At 31.1% G+C, this 20,145-nt stretch overlaps 1 non-coding gene across 1 annotated transcript; it reads right to left on the bottom strand.

Moving 5' to 3' along the window:
- Positions 1–8,005: 8,005 nt before the first annotated feature.
- Trnaa-ugc (transfer RNA alanine (anticodon UGC)) lies at positions 8,006–8,077 on the bottom strand. The gene has a single exon. It is a non-coding gene; the product is annotated as a tRNA-Ala (tRNA).
- Between the last annotated feature and the right edge of the window lie 12,068 nt (positions 8,078–20,145).

Raw genomic sequence — 20,145 nt, 5'->3', positions numbered from 1 at the left:
AGTTAAGAACCGTAACTGACTCATTTAAATTAAAATATTTGTAAATCTAATGGATTAGTCGTCAAAAAATGTAGTTATTAAGTAAACCCATATAACACTTCCTAATTTTAGGATCAAACGTAGCCAGTGTTGTACAAGCTACGGCTAAGCGCCGAGGGCACGAGAACCCTTACGCCTTAGCTGGGGCCATTGTCCAGGCTACAATGCAGGAACTTGTTGTCCCTGGAAGACTTTGTCCGGCACTTCCAGCCTTAAGTTCATTGTCAAGGACAACCAATTCGTACAGGGGTGACCGACGACCTAAAGACCCAAGTTCCATTGATTAGCCGCTACTGGACGATCAGATTCCGGAGGACTTTTTTGTGCACGACATAAACGAAGGCGGGTATAGGCACATCATTTTTGCCACGGAGGTGCAGCTAAATTTTTCACAAAAGGCAAAACATTGGTATTTGGATTCGACTTTTAAAGTCGTAAGAAAGTCATTTGTCCAGCTTTTTTCAATCCATGCCTTGTGCGGAAAGAGGGTAACATGAAACAGGTAACATATATTATTTTAATTTTATATTAATGTAATAAAACATGTAAAAAAAGTTATTTCATATATACTTACTTCAGATACTATTTAACTTATATTAAGCAATATACTATTAAGACATTATTATCATCTCACTGTCAGTAATATAATCTTTAGTAATTATTAAGTTTCTCAAAAGACAACGTAGCGTTATAAACTAGTGTTCGTTTTGATGTCAAGGCGACAAACGTCTGATCACGTAAAAGTACTTGGTGCTTTCATCGATAAGTTGCAATTCCCTCCGTTGTGTAAGTCTGCAACTATGGATTTTGAGCTGGCGCAATGGAAGGCCTTCGCTGAAATTATGCCAACAGTTCAACGCCGTGGATGTTCTTTCAATTTCTGCCAAGGTGTTTATAGAAATATATCAGATAGTAAGTTTTACAAATATTTTAGATTTAAAATAGGTTAATATTGTTTATTTTTAATTATTTTTTTATAGTTTAAATTTGTAAATAAGTTTGACGTTAGTTTAATAACTTATTCTATTACCATTACATTTTTTATAACGTTTGAAAAACTTACATTTTAGGCGGGTTCACGTCCATTTATAAAAAAGACAACGGGAGTCATAAAATTTTTAAAAGGGCAATGGCTCTTTGCTACATGTCAAAAAGCCACATTCCCGGTCTTTTTAAAAATCTGGAAAAAAAGGCGGTACAGGAGCAACAAAAAAATTCCTTAGATACTTCCGGACACAGTGGATCGATAACCGAGTGTGGACCCCTTTATCGTGGAGCGTATACAAAGTATATGTGCGAGGTGGACTTTGTAACACAACAGGTAAATAGTCATATCAGTAATAAATGAATTATGTTAGTTATAATTAAAGATAATTTTATGTTACTACCCTGAGAATTTTGTTACCGACTTTTCTAACATTTTTTGCTTTTTGTTTTTCAGGTGCACTTAGTTTTTGAGAAAAAAACTAAAAAGACGTCAGCGAAAAAAATATAAAAAACAGAATGACAACATATTTAAATATACAAAAAAGATCTGCGAGCCAACTTTTAGATATTTGCTCGAATTTAAATTCTTTTTTTCCGTATTTGTTATGTTTACGTGTGCCTTTTTTATTTTAAAAATAAAGTTTTTCTTTACAAAATGCATATGTTTTGTTCGTAGAATTGCTCGCCATTACCATCATTTTTTAACTTTTAAATGTCGGTTAAATAAGTTCCGAGCTAAAAACCTAACGCAAACTTTTAACCCATAAGCGCCCGTCTTTAATCCGTTTTAAAAATACATTTTTGGGACAAAAATTTAAAAAAAAATAAATATTCTAAAAACTGACACATATATTTATCGTAACAACCAATTAAATTTTTTTATATATTATACTTTTCATGAAACTTATTTTAAATTTCGATAAAATACGGTGTTACGTTGACATCAAACGCGGCTTTACGTCGTGGACTTCCCGCAGTTAGACGAAAATTATGCAGGCTGAAAGTAAATTTTGTAAACCATAAGTGCCTGTTTTTAATCCGTTTTAAAATTATGTTTTTAAGACAAAAATCTTAAAAAAATAAATATTCTATAAACTAACATATAAATTTATCGTAACAACCAATTAAATTTTTTTTATATATTATACTTTTTATGAAATTTTATTTTGAATTTCGATAAAATACAGTCTTACGTTGACATCAAACGCGGGCTTTACGTTGTAGACTTCCCGCAGTTAAATAAAAAATTATGCAGGCCATAAGCGCCCGTCTTTAATCCTTTTTAAAAAGACATTTTTGGAACAAAAATTTTAAAAAAATTAATATTCTAAAAACTAACATATATATTTTTCGTAACCACTTTTTAAATTTTTTTTATGTATAATTCTTTTTGTCAAATTTTATTTTAAATATCGGTAAAATATGGTCTTAAACTGTCATTTTACGCGGCAATTTCGTCACCGACCCCCCGCATTTTTTGCAGGTCGAACCTTCTGGCCGAAGCTTCTAGCAACCCTTTGTATTAATGAAAAAATTTTAAATATAAAAACGTAAAAAGTAAATCCAAAAAATCAAAGTTGAAAAAATGAAAGCTTATAATACATTCTTGATTTTACTTAGTATCTTACGATAAACGATTTGGTAGTGGTAATAATTAAGTAAATTTGAACCTGACTAAATTGAAATAAACCAAATTTGGATTTGAACACACTCAAGGCTAGGTCGAATATTACAGTTTTACAATTATGATCTCTTATATATCAGGTAGGTAATGCGTTAACCAGTGGCGGCTCGTGGGTTAAATAAATGGGGGGGGCTAATTTTAGAAAATCACAACACCGCTAGAGGGTTCTGGATCCCTCAGAAATATTGTAAATTATTCGCTGTAAACACGCTATTTTTACATTTAATAGTCAATTATTTAAAGTATAGGCCCTTTTACACGGCGTATGCAACGTAACGTCGTTCACACGTACGAAAGTTACGCAAGTTTTGTGTTAGGAGCAAAATTTACGCAAGATTTCGTAAGCGGTATACTTTTAGTAGATATTGTTTATTAAAATTTAAAAAAAATCCCTAAAAATTGTAAAGTTAACGCAGCGCAACGCAGCGTTACCTGTCGTGTGAACATGCGTTAGGTTAAAAATTTTCCCTTACCCAGTGTTGAAAACAATTAAAAAAATTTCTAATAAATATTGAGTTAGCGAGATTTTAATCTTAATTTATTATTGCCTATTTTCTTTATAATATAAAACGTATTTTGTATATTTTTAAATTTCAATTTTAATAGAGCTTGAGATGACACAATAAAAAGCAAAGTAGCATAACAGATTTCTTTTAATATAAGCGTTTTTTAAGTTTAAAACTAAAAACGTGGGAAAAATAATGGTGCAAGTTATGTAACAACTGACAATCCATTTAAAAAAAAATATTAAAAACAATTTATTGAATTTCTTGTTCACCTTGTCAGCTCTTTTATGAAATAACATGATATATCATTAAGTATTGAAATAAAGACACAACAGATTAAGTTTTTGTTAATAATCTATTTAACTTTTTTCTTTTCTATTGAATGAATATATTTTAAAAGTATATCAGACTTAGCTGTATGCTAAATAATTACCTAGAAAGTAAGTCTTATAGTTAAAATTAATAAATTATAGAGTTTTTTTAAATAGTATTATTAAAACCATAAATAATATCATATATCACAAATCTCTCCCATCTTCTCCAGTTACTTAAATCTTTTTATTCTCTTTATGTATATGTTGTTGTCCTACTCTTATTGTTTAAGTGTTTGTGTAATGTACATAACTATTCATAAATAGCCTATGTTTGCAATAAAAAAGGCTATTTATCTAATGTGCTATTCAAAAAGTATTTATTTTTACATAACTTACTTTAATTTTGAAAGCAATTTTTCCACCCATTGCACATGTTTTATCATGTAAGATCATTGGCCTTGTAATATAACAAAAACTGTTTAACAGAATAACCATTTACGATAAATCTAAAAGGAATTGCAAATTGTATTAATATTAGTCGATTTATCTGGTTGAGCTGCAATAAAATCAACCTTACCTTTTGCGTATTCCACCAACACAGTTTTAATAGTAAACCGACAGACAGATAAGTGCACTTAATGACTGTTGCACTTACAAAATGCTCCTGTAAAATGATGTCGAACTAAGCTTTTAGCTGCAAATAACCAAAATATTTCTTGATTACAAAAGTTTGCTGTTTAATTAACTTCTTACATATCAAAATATGCACATCACAAAATGTCAGCAGTTTGATAAAGTTACTTAGAATGTGCCCTTTTTTTTCAACTTTTTTATTGTGAGTTTCAACAGTTATCTGTCATCCTAATCTATGACTGAATATTTACAGTCACTAGTAAACTACGTACATTGCATGTTTTTTTTCATTGGCAAACTTTATTTATGCTCTTTTGACAGGCAGGCAAACAGGCAACCTGCTCTTGAGTCTTCTTGTCAGGCAGTAAATCCATTATGATTATCTTTAAAAACTTGCCTTAATCGAAATTAAAAGCATTAATTAACATACAATTCTTTAAAAAGAATGCAAAAACTGATTTAAACTTGCTGTTTTAGCTTTAGCGAGGCTTAAGAGCGACCTTTTCATCATAAATATAATGTGAGAATATACTCGATCGAACGATTAGTATTTCTATTTTTTTAACTTAAAAATATTATTTAAGGCCTTAAAACTTCCTTAAACATGAATAAAATACTCAGTTTACACCTATTTTATTTTTGTTTAATAGTTAAACAAAAACGATAAAATTTGTTAATATACAACGTTTGAAATTGCCAAAATATTTGGCAACTCTATGGTGGTCTTAGCCCCACATTTCGATCAAAGTTCTCAACTTTTTTCCAAATTTCGGAATTCTGACAGCAAAAACGGCGTTATGATTTTTTGTATTTGGCAGCCCGTGGGGCTAAAAAAAACATAAAACCATTAAAAAAAAGTGGTGGTTTTAGCCCCATTAGCTCCATACACGAGCCGCCACTGCCAAACATTGCAAGTTTTTAATTTTAAATTGATTATGGCAAATCGTTATATTTGGTTTATAGCCTTTTTATATATTTTTGTGGGCTTGCAAGCTACATCCTGTTTATATAATAAATTAAACCGTTGTTATTTTTAAAAACCATAACGACATTTTTTAAATTTAAACTGAAAAAATACAGGTAACAAATGTGATTTTTTTATCTTTATTTGTGGTAAGTTAATTTAAAATATACTATGATACCTAGCACGACAGATCAAATAAAAACGTTTTCGGTACGTACTTTTTTTTTGATTTTAATAAGCAAAACACTCTGACAATTAAATAAACAAAAAATATGAAAATTAAAAATCAGATAAAGAATTTATGTATTTAAGATTTTTATCAATACGTTTGACTATTTGTCAAAAAGATGTGGTAAGTACGTTGCGGTTAAAATTAAAAATTTTCTTTGGCAATTTGACTTACAAAATCTAATAACATCATTGGCGGCTCGTCTATGGGGCTAAAACCACCAACTTTTTAACACACTTTCTTAAAATTAAATTTAATATTAATATTTTTTTTTGGTAAATAATAAATTTTTTACAAAGTTTTTGATTTTAGGCAATTTTTTTTCGCTAAAATTAATAAAAATATAAAAAAATTGTGCCTATTTTGACAACAAAATGTGCCAAAAATTTAGCGTAAACATGTGGGGCTAATCTGAGATTAGCGCCACGGGTTGCCAAATTAAAAAAAAAAACTAAAGGCGTTGTTGCCGTCAGAATTTGAAATTTTGAAAAAAAGTTAGGCGAAAAGTGGGGCTAAAATCACCACAGAGTTCTCAAATATTTTGGCAATTTGAATCTTAGTGTATATTTAAATTTAAACTGTAACTTAAATATTAATAAAATAAATAAAACTCAAAGTAGGTATTTCAATTATATTTTAGAAAGGTAATAAGGCTTAAAAATATTATAAATATAACGAATAAAAATTATAATCAGTTGAATCTTCTAGAAAATTGTTGTTAAAAAGGTCGGCGCGTAATTGTCAGTAAGTGCACGCTTAAGTCGCGCAGAAATTTTAGACTAATTCCAGCATTCCTTTTCATACGCAGTCAAAAAGTCTAGTCTGCTAATGAAGGATTTAGCGTGTCTACCGGCACTTATAAACAGCTTTAACGACATGAATAAATGAAATAATAATTGAAGTGTTTAATTTTTAGTAAATTAATGAACTTTAACTTAACTAAATCAAACTACAAAAATAAAAAGTTTTGTTGCTTATCTGTTTATGTTTTTATCTTAGCAAGCATTATTTAAACAGAAAATAACAAGGGATTACCCATTGTAATTTATTACCCAAAAAAGTTAATATAAACCATGAACCAGGTTAATTGTATTCTGAAAAGTTTTCCTTTGAGTTTTGAGGCAAAGTTAGACATAAAGCGCCTTGGACCTCATCAGCCAAAAACTATTGATATAAAAGTTACAGGGCCTAAACAAAACAGGAAGTTTAACGTTCAGTGGTTTTTGAGAAAGAAATGGCTTACTGTAAGCGAGGAAAAAAGTTTATTTTGTTTTTACTGCCTGTTGTTTCGAAATAGTGGAGAAAAGGAGGTTACTTGGTCGAAAGAAGGCTTTAATGATATGCGACATATTTCAGGCAGAATAAAAAGACAAAAAAGTGCACATCAACAATGCACTTTCATATAGCCTACTAGGAACTGTAGATATTCAGTCACAGATTAGTGTGGGACACAGCTTATCTGTTGAGAGGCACAATGAAATTGTTTAAAAAAATAGACAAATTCTCGACCTCATTGTTGACTGTTTAAAATTTTGTGGAGTACATGAAATAGGTATGCGAGGACATGATAAATCAGAAGATTCCTCCAACCGAGGCATATTTTTGGATTTATTGCAGCAAATAGCAAAATCAGATACCGTTTTAAAAGAGCATTTGTGCCACAGTAAATAAATACACATCGAAGACAATCCAAAATGAACTTTTAGATTGCATGTTTACTGTATATAGAAATACACTGGAGAAAGACATAGGTAATGCTGATTTTGTTGCTGTTCAAGCAGATGAAACAACTGATATTGCCAATCGATCACAATTTGCAGTCCTTATCAGGTTTGTGGTGAATGGCTATCCAGTTGAACGGTTTCTGTCATATTATGAAGCTAATGATCGTACTGCTGATGGTATGACCTCCCTTTTAAAACATGCACTTCAACCTTTTGCCCAGACCTATGATGGTGCATCTAATTACATTAATGTCTCAAATAAATATGTTGCTGATTTTATGTTTTAATCAATTTAAAGTATTTTTACTGCTTTTTATGTCTGAAAAATGGTTATTAGTAAAGGGTCAACAAAACTTTATTCCAGTTTGCTAACCATTAATGAAAGAAATGTATTATGTACTATAATGCTTTTTATTGAATTTAAAAATTTTTTTAGGAAGACGCCGAAAAAAAATAAAAAAAAACATTTTTTATTTTATGCAAGATATAGGCTACATTAGTAGTTAATTGAATAAAATACAATTGTGTTTATTTAAAAAGGTTATTAAAAATGTTGTATGCCCTTATACCCCAGTTACTATTAGCTTTAAAGGCACACATTAAAATTGTTCCCAATATCAGATAAAATAAAAATTTTATCTTCTTAAGTAATATGAAAAAGATCGTTTTGTATCTAAAATAGCCGATTTACGGCCATCAATATAAAAAAAATTTTCTGGACCCCCCTAGTCGTGTTGTGACTTTCTAAAATTAGCCCCCCCCCTATCATTTGGCCCACGAGCCGCCACTGAATAACATATTTAGAAAGAGTACGGTTTTTAGGCATACAGCACACTTTGTAATGGGCCATTGAAACAGGCCATTGAAAAATATAAACATGACTAATCTAAGCATAAAAAGTTTAAAAAAACTGATAAAGGGCTTTGGGCTCGTCCAGGATTTGAACCTAGGACCTCTCGCACGCAAAGCGAGAATCATACCCCTAGACCAACAAGCCGCTTGTTTCAAAATATTAAATTTAAGCTATTGCAAGTCAATTGTTGCACTTGGTTGGTCAACTTGGATGTAAGAAGTTTCGATCTTCTTTAGGGCAGACCAAGTTTTTAGTTGCTTTTATTTACGTTTTTTTTCCAGAATACTTTTTACAAAATTAAAAAACATGTGTTTTTTTAATATATAAAAATTCAGCCGGTTTCAACGATCAAATTACATCACCTTCATGGTCTAGGGGTTAGTATTCCTGGCTTTCATTCAAGCGGGCCGAATTCGATTCGCGTTGCAGGAATTTTTTTAAAATTTTGCGGTGCGTTTTGACAATATGATACACAAAGAATTAGAATTGTTACTGCACGACGATTAAAGTTAATGTAATTCCCAATTAATCGCGTAATTAGCTTATTCCAAAGTAATGTTAATCGCACTTAATGCAATTAAAGAAAAATACTTTAAAAAGGTAATTTGGTTTCGAACATTATACCAAAAATAAAGTCAATACTCAAACTGTCTATCTAATTTAAAACAATTGTAAACCTAAAATTAAATATGGTGTGGTTATACCGGCAGCGTGGTGTAACGGTCAGAACACTTGCTACACCACCACTAGGTATTGAGTTTAATTCCCAGTGCTCTAATACTATGGCACCCTTGAGTAATGCGCTTTAAGGGGTATGAACTTCTGCAGAGCTAGCACTAATCAGCTGTATAATAATCGATCAGGCAATTAGAATCTATAATATCCCAAACTGCTAAAGGCTAGTCAAGGTTGAAACGGAGAAGCTGATGTTACTTTATGTTTAGGTTGCGCAACTGACCTTTCCACATCGAGAATTAAGATATACAAAAGAAGAAATGATAATATTAATATCTATGATGTAAAAAAATATATATTATGGCAATTGTAACATAAAAAAACGCTATTTATTATAAAGTTGATTAAAAGTAGTCGTCCTTTGTTTAAGATAATTTATACTAGTTTAGGTAACAGCTGGTAAAAAAATTATTATAAATTGTGTGAACTTTTCTTAACAAAACTTATGTTAGAGACAATATCAAACATTAGTGGTGAAGTTTATGCTTGTCACACTGGGTCTCAGTTTGGTTTTTGGCTTATGCAAATATTTTCATATTAACATATAGATTGTTTAATTAAATAAATATTAAGCCGGTTTTAACGATAGTAATATATCTCCTACAGGGTCTAGGGGTTAGGATTCCTGGCTCTCACCCAGGCGGCACGGGTTCGTTTCCCGGTGTAAGAATACTTTGCTCAATTTTGCCTGGCGTTTTGACAATATGATGCATAAATCGTTTAATTACCTTAAACTGATAACAAATTGAAATTAAATTGAAACTGCTCTCAAATGGCGGCGCTCTTGAGTAAAGCGCTATAAACGGTATGAACTCCTGCCGAGCTAGCAATAATCAGCAGCATAATTACCCAGCAATTATAATTTATAATATCCCAATCTGCTAAAGGCAATTCGCGACTGGGTTGGAGTTGCTCATGTAATGCAATACCCAATTTACAATAATGCAATACCCAGTTTACGTCTATTTTATTTTGTTTAATAGTTAAACAAAAACGATAAAATTTGTTAATATACAACGTTTGAAATTGCCAAAATATTTGGTAACTGTATGGTGGTCTTAGCCCCACATTTTGATTAAAATTCTCAACTTTTTTCCAAATTTCAAAATTTTGACAGCAAAAAGGTCGTTAAGATATTTTGTATTTGGCAGGCCGTGGGGCTAATTTTGGTTTAGCCCCCACATGTTTACGCTACGTTTTCGAAAATTTTTGCGTATTTCGTGGCCAAAATAGGCGCTACTTTTTAATATTTAAAATAATTACAGCGAAAAACATTGCAGAAAAAATAAATATTATTTAAAAAAGTTATATACAAATTTAAAAATAAAACATTAAAAAAACGTTGGTGGTTTTAGCCCCATAGACGAGCCGCCAATGTCGACTACCCATAAGGTAGTCGGACATATCAAAAAGTATTGCGCATGTAGTGTTATAATACACTTATATTCAATAAATGTAACCTTATACTGATTTTAAGTGTGGTAAATAAGTTTTACACAAATAACGAATAAGTCATGACCAAACTTTAGTAATATAATAATGTTATTCTCAGATAATTAATCCATGTTTATATTCTTCTTAGGAATTTAGGTTTTGTTATAAGTTAATTCATTTATATTATCTGATAAGTTTTATATTCCCGACTTTATCCCCTACATAAATTAAAATTTTTTTGTTATCATAAATTGTTTATCATTTTAAATTGTTATTTTTTTTAAATTGGTTAAATTGTTATCATAATTTAAGTTTATTAAAGTGATATTTTGCGCAAAGTTTTTGTAAGATTTTTAGCTGTTTAATCAAGATGCATTAATTATTCAGCAAAATTAAGGATCGTAAACCCAAAATATCTAATGCCTCAGGCTTCCTTTCTGATTCTGAACATTCTGATGTTAAAGAGGAAACAGGTAGAATTATTACAAACGTAATGAGATAGTTTTGCATTTTTCTAATAAGAATGTGGCATTTAGCGAAGACATTTCAGGTTTGATCTAGTTGACCAAGCTTTTACAGAGGCGAAAATAACAGAACCTGAGACTAAATTTACAATAATCGTACGAAGCTTAAACCAGACAATCTTAGACAAAATTGCCACGATTTTAAATAAAAAGGACAGAAATGCATGCGCCTTATGAGTACCTTAAATCTTTTGCACCACGCAGATTTAAGGATTTCGTAACATAATGTTCAAGTTTTTATTAATTGCAATGTTTTTAATTTAAATTAATACCTGTACTTCAATTAAGGAACAGGATTTTAAATTGTGTTTTAAAAACTTACATGAGGGACAGTTTAATATTCCTCCTCCAAGGTCTTGCCAAAAACAACAACATGAGTCAACCCAACTATGTAAAGGAAAGGCTTACAAGACAACCAACCGACTTCAAACGATCGAAGGATTTAATTGCCAGTATTCCAGGGCGGTGTGGAAAAACTATTTCTTTGGAGCCTGCACTTTGGACCAACATATTTACCCCGATTCAGCCCCAACCGCAGCACATTATCATGAACTAGCTAGAACCTTACATGACCCATATCTTGGTCCTCTTAACAAACAATCAGGAAACGTTTGGGCCAAAAACAACAAGAGGTGAACAACTTAAAAATTTTGATAAAATATGATTTTATTATTCATGCCCTCTTGAGTCCGACAGAGAACATGTCTCCATGCCATGTTAAAAAAGGGCCAATGTAACTTAGTTTCTAAATCAATAATCTGGGATGTTCCAACCAACATCAACTGTCCACCGCTAGATATCCTCGGCAATGACGACGTCTTAATTCATACAAACTCCTCCGGAAAAGTTTATCGACTTGGCAACTTGGACCGATTGTGGAAAATTCTTTCCTAAGTGCTTTAAAACAAAAGGAGTCATCAAATCCTGGCTTTGCGACAATGGTGGGTTAGTACTAGCCTTAACTAAACATTGTGAAGCTCTTTCTAAAATAGATGTTGCTAAACAACCTTTCTCCCGAGCCAGAAATCCATTTAGATTAAATAACACAACACCTTTGGCCACATACTACACCAATAACTTGAACCAAAATGTAGCTGCTCTTTCTATGATGATAATGGAGAATCAAGAAATGCTGACGTGTCAGATAGAATCAGCACTTTCAACCATTTACAAAATTTTGGCCAGATCATACCCAAGCACAATCTTATCGGAGCTGATGCACACACCGGTTGCAGCTGTATCGCAAGGTTACGTCATCTACCGCACGCAATGCGAAAACGTCAAAGGTACATTGTTGCATTCACTTAAGTACAAAAATCTTTTCTCCACTCGCCCACTCATCGGTACAGATAGGTCAACTTCATGAGGAAAATCTTATATTTGAAAGCGTATCTCTTCTGGAAACATTCAAGTAGGGCAGGGGTTTACTTTCAAAGTCCTGGATCGGTTTGTCGTTTTTGAAAATTATTGTTTAATATCTTCACGGGCTCATATAACAAAAATGCAACCCAAACTAAAACATTTTGATCAACAGAATTATAGCATTCACGACTATGTCACGGCTTCCACCATGTATAAACATCCGCAGGGATTTACGTTTGGAGACATTAACAGTCTGATTGGACAGATATCTAGATCAACAGTCACCAACGAGAAGTAAGAACGACTAATTTAAGGAACTGGTGCCTATGATCAAAACGTGGATATTGACTATCTATCAGATGAATTTGACGGTCTCATTACTTCTGGATTTCTTCGAGCAATGTCGGTCATCACCAACCCAGTTATAAACACGTTATTGTTCATAAGTAATTGCCTATCACAATTCTGGGGAATATTTTTTACTATATACTTTTTGAAGTATTATTTTACTATTTTTAGAAAAAGGGTCAACGAGCAACGGCAGAACATGAGCGACCTAACCGAACCCGAAGAAGACATACCTCCGCCATCATACCATGCTTCTCAAAAAAAGATCGCGAAGAGGAAGAAATCGAAACAGGTCACGAAATGGTAGGGTAGACTCAATCAATCCGAATTTAACAGACAATGCTCAGGATATTGTATAAAATGTTTGTTTTTTTAAGTTAAATATAAATTCTCTTTAGATTTTTTTTTCTGTTTCTTTAAAATAATTAACAATAAGCTATCTACTTTAACTGAGTAAATGTAATATTTTAAATTTTTTATTGTTGTTCTTTTTTTTGTTTTTTTATTTTATATTTTATGTTCTAACAATTTTAGTTATTCTGTTTAGGTTTCGTAGTGTATTATATAGAATTTGTAAGTATATCAAGTTTTTGTTCTGAAAACTTAAAAAAAATATATCTAAAATTATATTCTTTATTTTTTTTAATGTTTTTTTTTGTTTTTCTCATGAAATTTTTATATATAGCGCTTTTTTAAACATAGTAACGACAATCTATTCAAATTCCCAAATTAATATTAATATATTTACAGTAATCAAAAATCTGGTAGAGGTGGTAGTGTGTTCCCGGTGCAAAACATGTTCGCATTTGAACTTAAGCTGTCATTGGAAGTTGGTTCAACGAAAACAATACGTGGGCAATTATACGTGGACTTAACTTAGTTCCGAAGAAACAATCATTAATCAGCCAAGGGCCAAAAATAATTACAACTTTAACCAGCTGCAAACCACGTGAAAAAGACAAAAGAAACAAACCAGCAATGACAGGACTTGCGAACTTGTACGAACTTTTAATTGCTACCATCTCGTAAACATAATTAATTCAATTCAGGGTATATAAATGCCCAACTTTACTGTAAAAATATCGTTATCCAGACATCTTAGTCTCAGGCGATCCGATTACCCATAAGGTAGTCGGACATATCAAAAAGTATTGTCGTTATCATGTTAGTGTTTTAACTGAAGCTATTTGTTATGTTTTGACCGAAAGTTTTATTTAATGTAGATTTATATAACTATGTGTCGTTAATTTAGTATATTAGTGTTAGTTTTTGCGTAATTTATTATAATTTTATGTTTGTAATATTTAGCGCGTGTAGTGTTATACTACGCTTATATTTAATAAATGTAACCTTATACCGATTTTAAGTGTGGTAAATAAGTTTTTACACAAACAACAAATAAGTCATGACCAAACTCTAGTAATATAATAATGTTATTCTTAGATAATTAATCCATGTTTATATTCTTCGTGCTTTCCACCGGGACAAAATGGCAAAGAAACAGCGATGCGGCGCGTAACCTTCAAATTCACGTAACTGGACAGCCTTCTTTAGCCAAAGTAGTCACAGGCAAAACCATCAGACCTAAAAATGTAGATTTAAAATACATGAATTTGACGTCATGTTGCGTATTTTGCCTTGAATTACTAGAGAAACAATTTTGGCCGACTTTTAAAAAAACACCAAATTTGGGCCTTCAGATTATAAATCAATATTTTTAATCAAAAAATGGAAAGATCTTGTATACACTAGAAGATGGGTGGAAAAAGACATACCAATTATATTTTTAAACGAACCCTCCAAATTTTCAGACAAAATTATTCTCGAAAAAATAAAACAACTACAGCTTGAAGTAACCAGATTAATTCACATTTAAGACAAATTTGAAGTTAAAAATAGAAAACAATATTATTTTGTAAGCGAAGAAAACATCCGTCAAGTAGTACCGAAAGAACTTATATACGGAAACTATTTTTTTCCCGTGTATCACCTGAGCAACAAGCAGACTCACCACATAATCCATTACAAAAAAAACAACAGACAAAACCACCCAAATAAACTTACAAAACAAACGGACAGCCCAAAAATTACAAAAAAATCACAAACAGGACTTTTTTCACCATCAACAAAGGAAGCAACTACCACCCCTGAACTACCCACCACCCCACAAAGATCAACAACTTATCAAGACACAAACAACAGACAACAATCACCAGCCCGTATTAAACAGACCACAATGTCATACCAAATCGATAATACATCGGAAGAAGAAAAATATTCCTTAAACAGCGATTCAGACAACAACATCATAAACTATACTTACCTTTAGCAGGTTAAGTGACCTACACAACAAATTCAAACATTGACTAGTAAGAACCTAGAATTTTTTAAATATTTTTCTCCTTTGTTCATTTTCTTCAATTTTTATTAATTTAGTGAATATATTTTATTTATGGTTCTTATATAGAATCAACAACTATTAACTGAAATAGTTTAGATAACCCAATAAAAAGGCAATCACTTTTTAAAACATAAACTAAACAGTCAGCAACTTACCTCATCACCTAACCCAACCCTAATGGCAGGTGACTATAATAACATTGAAAACATACAAATTGACAAAACACCTCCATTAAAACACAAAACAAATCGATACAAATACGGCAAACTTTTTGATTCATATAGAAAATAACATTCTCGCAAGCAACAATGCACATACACCGGATACAACATGCAGTCGAGACTTGGAAGAATATACATAACACGGGGGGGCTGGATCCCTCAGAAATATTGTAAATTATTCGCTGTAAACACGCTATTTTTACATTTAATAGTTAATTATTTATAATATAAGCCCTTTTACACGGCGTATGCAACGTAACGTCGTTCACATATACGAAAGTTAAGCAAGTTTTATGTTAGGAGGAAAATTTACGCAAGATTTCGTAAGCGGTATACTTTTAGTAGATATTGTTTATTAAAATTTTAAAAAAAATCCCTAAAAATTGTAAAGTTAACGCAGCGCAACGCAGCGTTACCTGTCGTGCGAACATGCGTTAGGTTAAAAATTTTCCCTTACCCAGTGTTGAAAACAATTAAAAAAATTTCTAATAAATATTGAGTTAGCAAGATTTTAATCTTAATTTATTATTGCCTATTTTCTTTATAATATAAAACGTATTTTGTATATTTTTAAATTCCGATTTTCATAGAGCTTGAGATGACACAATAAAAAGCAAAATAGCGTAACAGATTTCTTTTATTATAAGCGTTTTTTAAGTTTAAAACTAAAAACGTGGGAAAAATAATGGTGCAAGTTATGTAACAACTGACAATCCATTCAAAAAAAAATATTAAAAACAATTTATTGAACTTCTTGTTCATCTTGTCAGCTCTTCTATAAAATAACATGATATATCATTAAATATTGAAATCAAGATACAACAGATTAAGTTTTTGTTGATAATCTATTTAACTTTTTTCTTTTGAATAAATATATTTTGAAAGTATATTAGACTTAGCTGTATGCTAAATAATTACCTGGAAAGTAATTCTTATAGTTAAAATTATAGAGTTTTTTTAAATAGTATTAATAAAAACATAAATAATATCATATATCACAAATCTCTCCATTCTTCTCCACATACTTAAATCTCCACCACCCCCTCTCCTTCCTTTTTTTCCTAGTCATTCTTCCTCTTTTCATTCTCTTTTCTGTACAATTACACCATCACCCTATGTATATGTTGTTGTCCTACTCTTATTGTTTAAGTGTTTATGTAATGTACATAACTATTCATAAATGGCCTATGTTTGCAATAAAAAAGGCTATTTATCTAATGGGCTATTCAAAAAGTATTTATTTTTACATAATTTACTTTAATTTTGCAAGCAATTTTTCCACCCATTGCACAAGTTTTATCATGTAAGATCATTGGCCTTGTGATATAACAAAAACTGTTTTACAGGAAACCCATTCACCACAAATCTAAGAAGTACTGTACTGCAAATTGTGATCGATTGGCAATATCCGTTGTCTCATCCGCTTGAACAGCAACAAAATTAGCTTTACATTTGTCTTTCTCTAGTGTATTTCAATACACAGTAAACATTTTTTTATTTATTTATTTTGGTTTTTCGCACATTGATAAAAGTAAATAATAAATACGATATACAATGCGACGGGAAAAAATGAAAAAATCAATTTAGTGATTTAAAACATGCCAAAAGTATAAATATTAATAACGATAAAATAAAATAATACACATAAAAATGAAATAAAAGAAAGGAGTGAATAAAAAAACAGAACAAAATTGTACAGAAGGAAAAAAAAATTTTGACACATTTTATTTAAAATAATAAAGCAATCCTATGATGGTAGTTACACAATAAAAGCAACTGGAAAAATTGGGTAAAGATATTGCGTTCTACCAAAACTGAAACGTAAAAATTACCCATGTGAAATGTCGTATCAAAGAGCAGCAATTGTGAAACTTGAATGGTCGGTCATATACAATGCTTTCTTTAACTTAATAAAATATTTGCATAAAATAGGTGTTATGATTTGGTTTAATTATATAAAAGGGGTTTCGTCCTTAAATGGACTAAAGTTTTAAAGTGTATTAATTCAATTTAGTAACAAACTTTTCATTTCATCCATAGATAAAACAATATAGCGTTGGTGTGGTAACATTGTTGTAGCCTTATGCTGAAGCTCAAAAAGGACATGTTGCTGAATCCCAGGGGCAGATTTAAAAGCATTTCTGCACAGTTGAGTATTTAAATTTTAAGCAACTATAAAAATGGTTTTATTAAGCATATACATTAACGTTTTAGCATGCTAAATCCAACAATTTTGCACCTATAATAACACAAAGTGCAAAAACTGGGTAAGCGCAAAATTTTACTGTCTCTGAGCTCTTCGTATGCTGTTCTACTTCTGGCAGCAAGGCTTAAACAAAACCTAGTGCAGAAAGTAAATTTAGTAGACAAATGTAATACATCTTATTATGGCTTGGTACAATAAAACTTTTTTTAATTTTAAAAATATACACCAAAAATAAAATATACTTATTATTACAGTAAAGTTTTAAAACAGCCAGCATACTTAATGATTTCGGATGGTATCGTTCTCCGTTTTTGCACATTGTGTTTAACCTTTGCTGCTCTTTCCAAAAGAGCGTGTTAAATGTACTAACTATACCCTTCTTAAAAGCTAAGTTAAATTTGGGGTAGTTAATATTTTTGATAATTTATTTATTCGATATATTTATCACATACACTTAAATGAACTGACTAAAAAACTATATCTTTACCAGATCCCATTATTAATTTTAGATCTAAAGCAATATCCTCTTCAACCTCAACCTGGTTTGGTTGCAGAAGAAGCTTTTCCACTTGAGATTTTAAGGTTTCTATTATCAAGATATTAAACGCAAATTTATGTTTTATTTTATGTAATCATAAAAATTTCCACTAAATAAATAGCCTAAAAATCAAGCAAGTGTAAAAAGCTATATATACTTTACATATTTAAAATTTTCCAACCTCATCAAATAACTGTGGGACTGCCATTTTCTTAACTGGAAGCTCACGCAGTGGACTATCTAAGGAGGCACCCCATCCATAATAACTGGCAAATACATCTAAATTTTTTAACACCACTATTTGATATTGCAGCTGATCATAGCCATCACTAAAGTTAAAGAAAACTCTTATCATTTTCCAGGACCTTCACTCATCCGTTAGGCAATGTTGCACTTTTCAGCTGGTTAAAAGACTACACTTTAGACCCAGTTTCTCGGATCTTTGATGGTTGTCTTTCTTCCTTAATATACTTATGACACTTGGGAAAATAAAAACAAGGGTATTGCACCCACTTTTGGGTGTTTGCGTTTACAAGTTCCACCTGCATAAAAAATTAAAGATAAAGGCAAGAAGCCAATAAAAACAACTTTAATTTTATACATACACAATATTATATCTTCCAATTTGAAATGAATTTCACAAATTTTAACACTGTCTTTCGAGAAAAGATTTTTAATGTGCTTGTCTTGATGCATGCCAAGAATTACATTTCCATTTTTTCAGCCCATACTGCCTCCGCTCCTACAGGTAAAAAACGCTTCGATGGGACTCGAAAAAGGGAAAATGCTGGTGATCGATTGCTGCAAAATGGTATGCAGCACATACGAGACATATTATTTGTTGGTATTTAAAACTGTATATATATATATATTTTAAAAAATAAATATCTGTAAAGAAATTATATACAAAGCTTGTCTTATTTTTTATGCACACTACTATCATAAATAGCCTTTTGCCTCAAGTATAAAACTTGATCTGTCCTGCTACCTTCACCAAGCCTATCACGCTACGGGGGTTTATTTGTTAGAGCAGGACAGAGGCTCTTCCCCGTAATCAAGACATTGGATCACTAAGTGTAAGTTATGATTTTAAGGATTTTCATAGACTAATATTTTGATCTTTTTTCAGTTGAAAGGCCATATTTATTTTTTTTGCCTTTCGGTAACAGCGAATTTTAATAAAAAAATGACAAATCTTTGATACAATATTTTGTTCACTTGAAATGTTAGCCTCAGTGCAGTTTAAACAGAGAAGATCCCAATATATCTGCACATCAACTTGCTGAATTACTTTTGTCAGGGTGTTTGTGTGAGAGTAAAATAATCTAAAATTTTGTTCTAAATCAACCAACATATTTGTAAATTCATTAATAGGCATCACTAAAGAACCAAAATCGGTGTTGTTTAACAACCTATTAGAGTCGCACAAATTTTCAAGAAAGACATATTCCGAATCAACATTGGTTTTTCTTTCTAACTTCTGCAAAATGAATCCACCTATATACTTCAAAATATACCGATCATCCAAAGTGACAACATTAATTTGATTGTTTTCTTTACAACTTTCGGACTTAAGAATTAAAATAAATTTATTAAATAGTTTTCCAGACAGGTTTAAGGCATCTTTTCTTGATAGAAGTGAACTAAAGAGGTTGGGGATGATTGATATTCCATCAAAACTAAATTTAGAAAAAATCGCTGATATAAAAGAATAAAAAGTTGAAACATAGTAATTAGTCGCAGTTAATGTTAGGCAATTGCTAGGTGCTCCAATTTCATTCCACCATAATTTAATATCATCGGCTGTCCAAATCCCTTTTCGTTTAGTACAGGCTGGCAAAGCTATATTTTCAGAACAGGCCGGTAAGACTGGTCTCGTTTTTCCACTGTCAGCCTCTGTAAATAATGAAAGTTGCCCTAATGTCTCAACATCCACACAACAAACAGATACTACGTCACTCTTCAAGTCAATAAAATTGGCCATATTTTATAAAATGTATTAATAACTTACCAAAATCTATAAAAAATACGAACTTTTATATTATGATTTTGTATTAGCGGCGCCAAATGTTTTTGTACTTCATTGAAGCGTGACCAGGAAGATATGAAAATGAGCAAAACGAGAGAGTTGCGTATCATTGGGCCGATTTAGTGGTGAAGCAAAAATTATTTACGACAAGTTATTTTTACGACAGTTTTCGATTTATTAGTTCAGTTTTTATTTTAATGGCCCCCCTGGTGTGATGCTGCTGATTTTATATATTTTAGGCGACAGACAGGCAGTTGCCTACCATTAAATTTTATGAGGCCAGCTGTTTATAATTACAGGGTGTAATTATAAAGCTTATAAAACACTGTAGAAAGTTAGAGTTATTACATATTATTATTTGTTTACTATTTCTTATTTATCTTAATAATGGAGAACCAAAGGAAACGAAAAGCT

This window comes from Corella eumyota, chromosome 6 (assembly GCF_963082875.1).
Source record: "Corella eumyota chromosome 6, kaCorEumy4.1, whole genome shotgun sequence".
In the NCBI taxonomy this organism is placed as follows: Eukaryota; Metazoa; Chordata; class Ascidiacea; order Phlebobranchia; family Corellidae; genus Corella; species Corella eumyota.
Note: the sequence above shows the minus strand (reverse complement) of the source record. Positions and strands in the feature narration are given on the sequence as shown.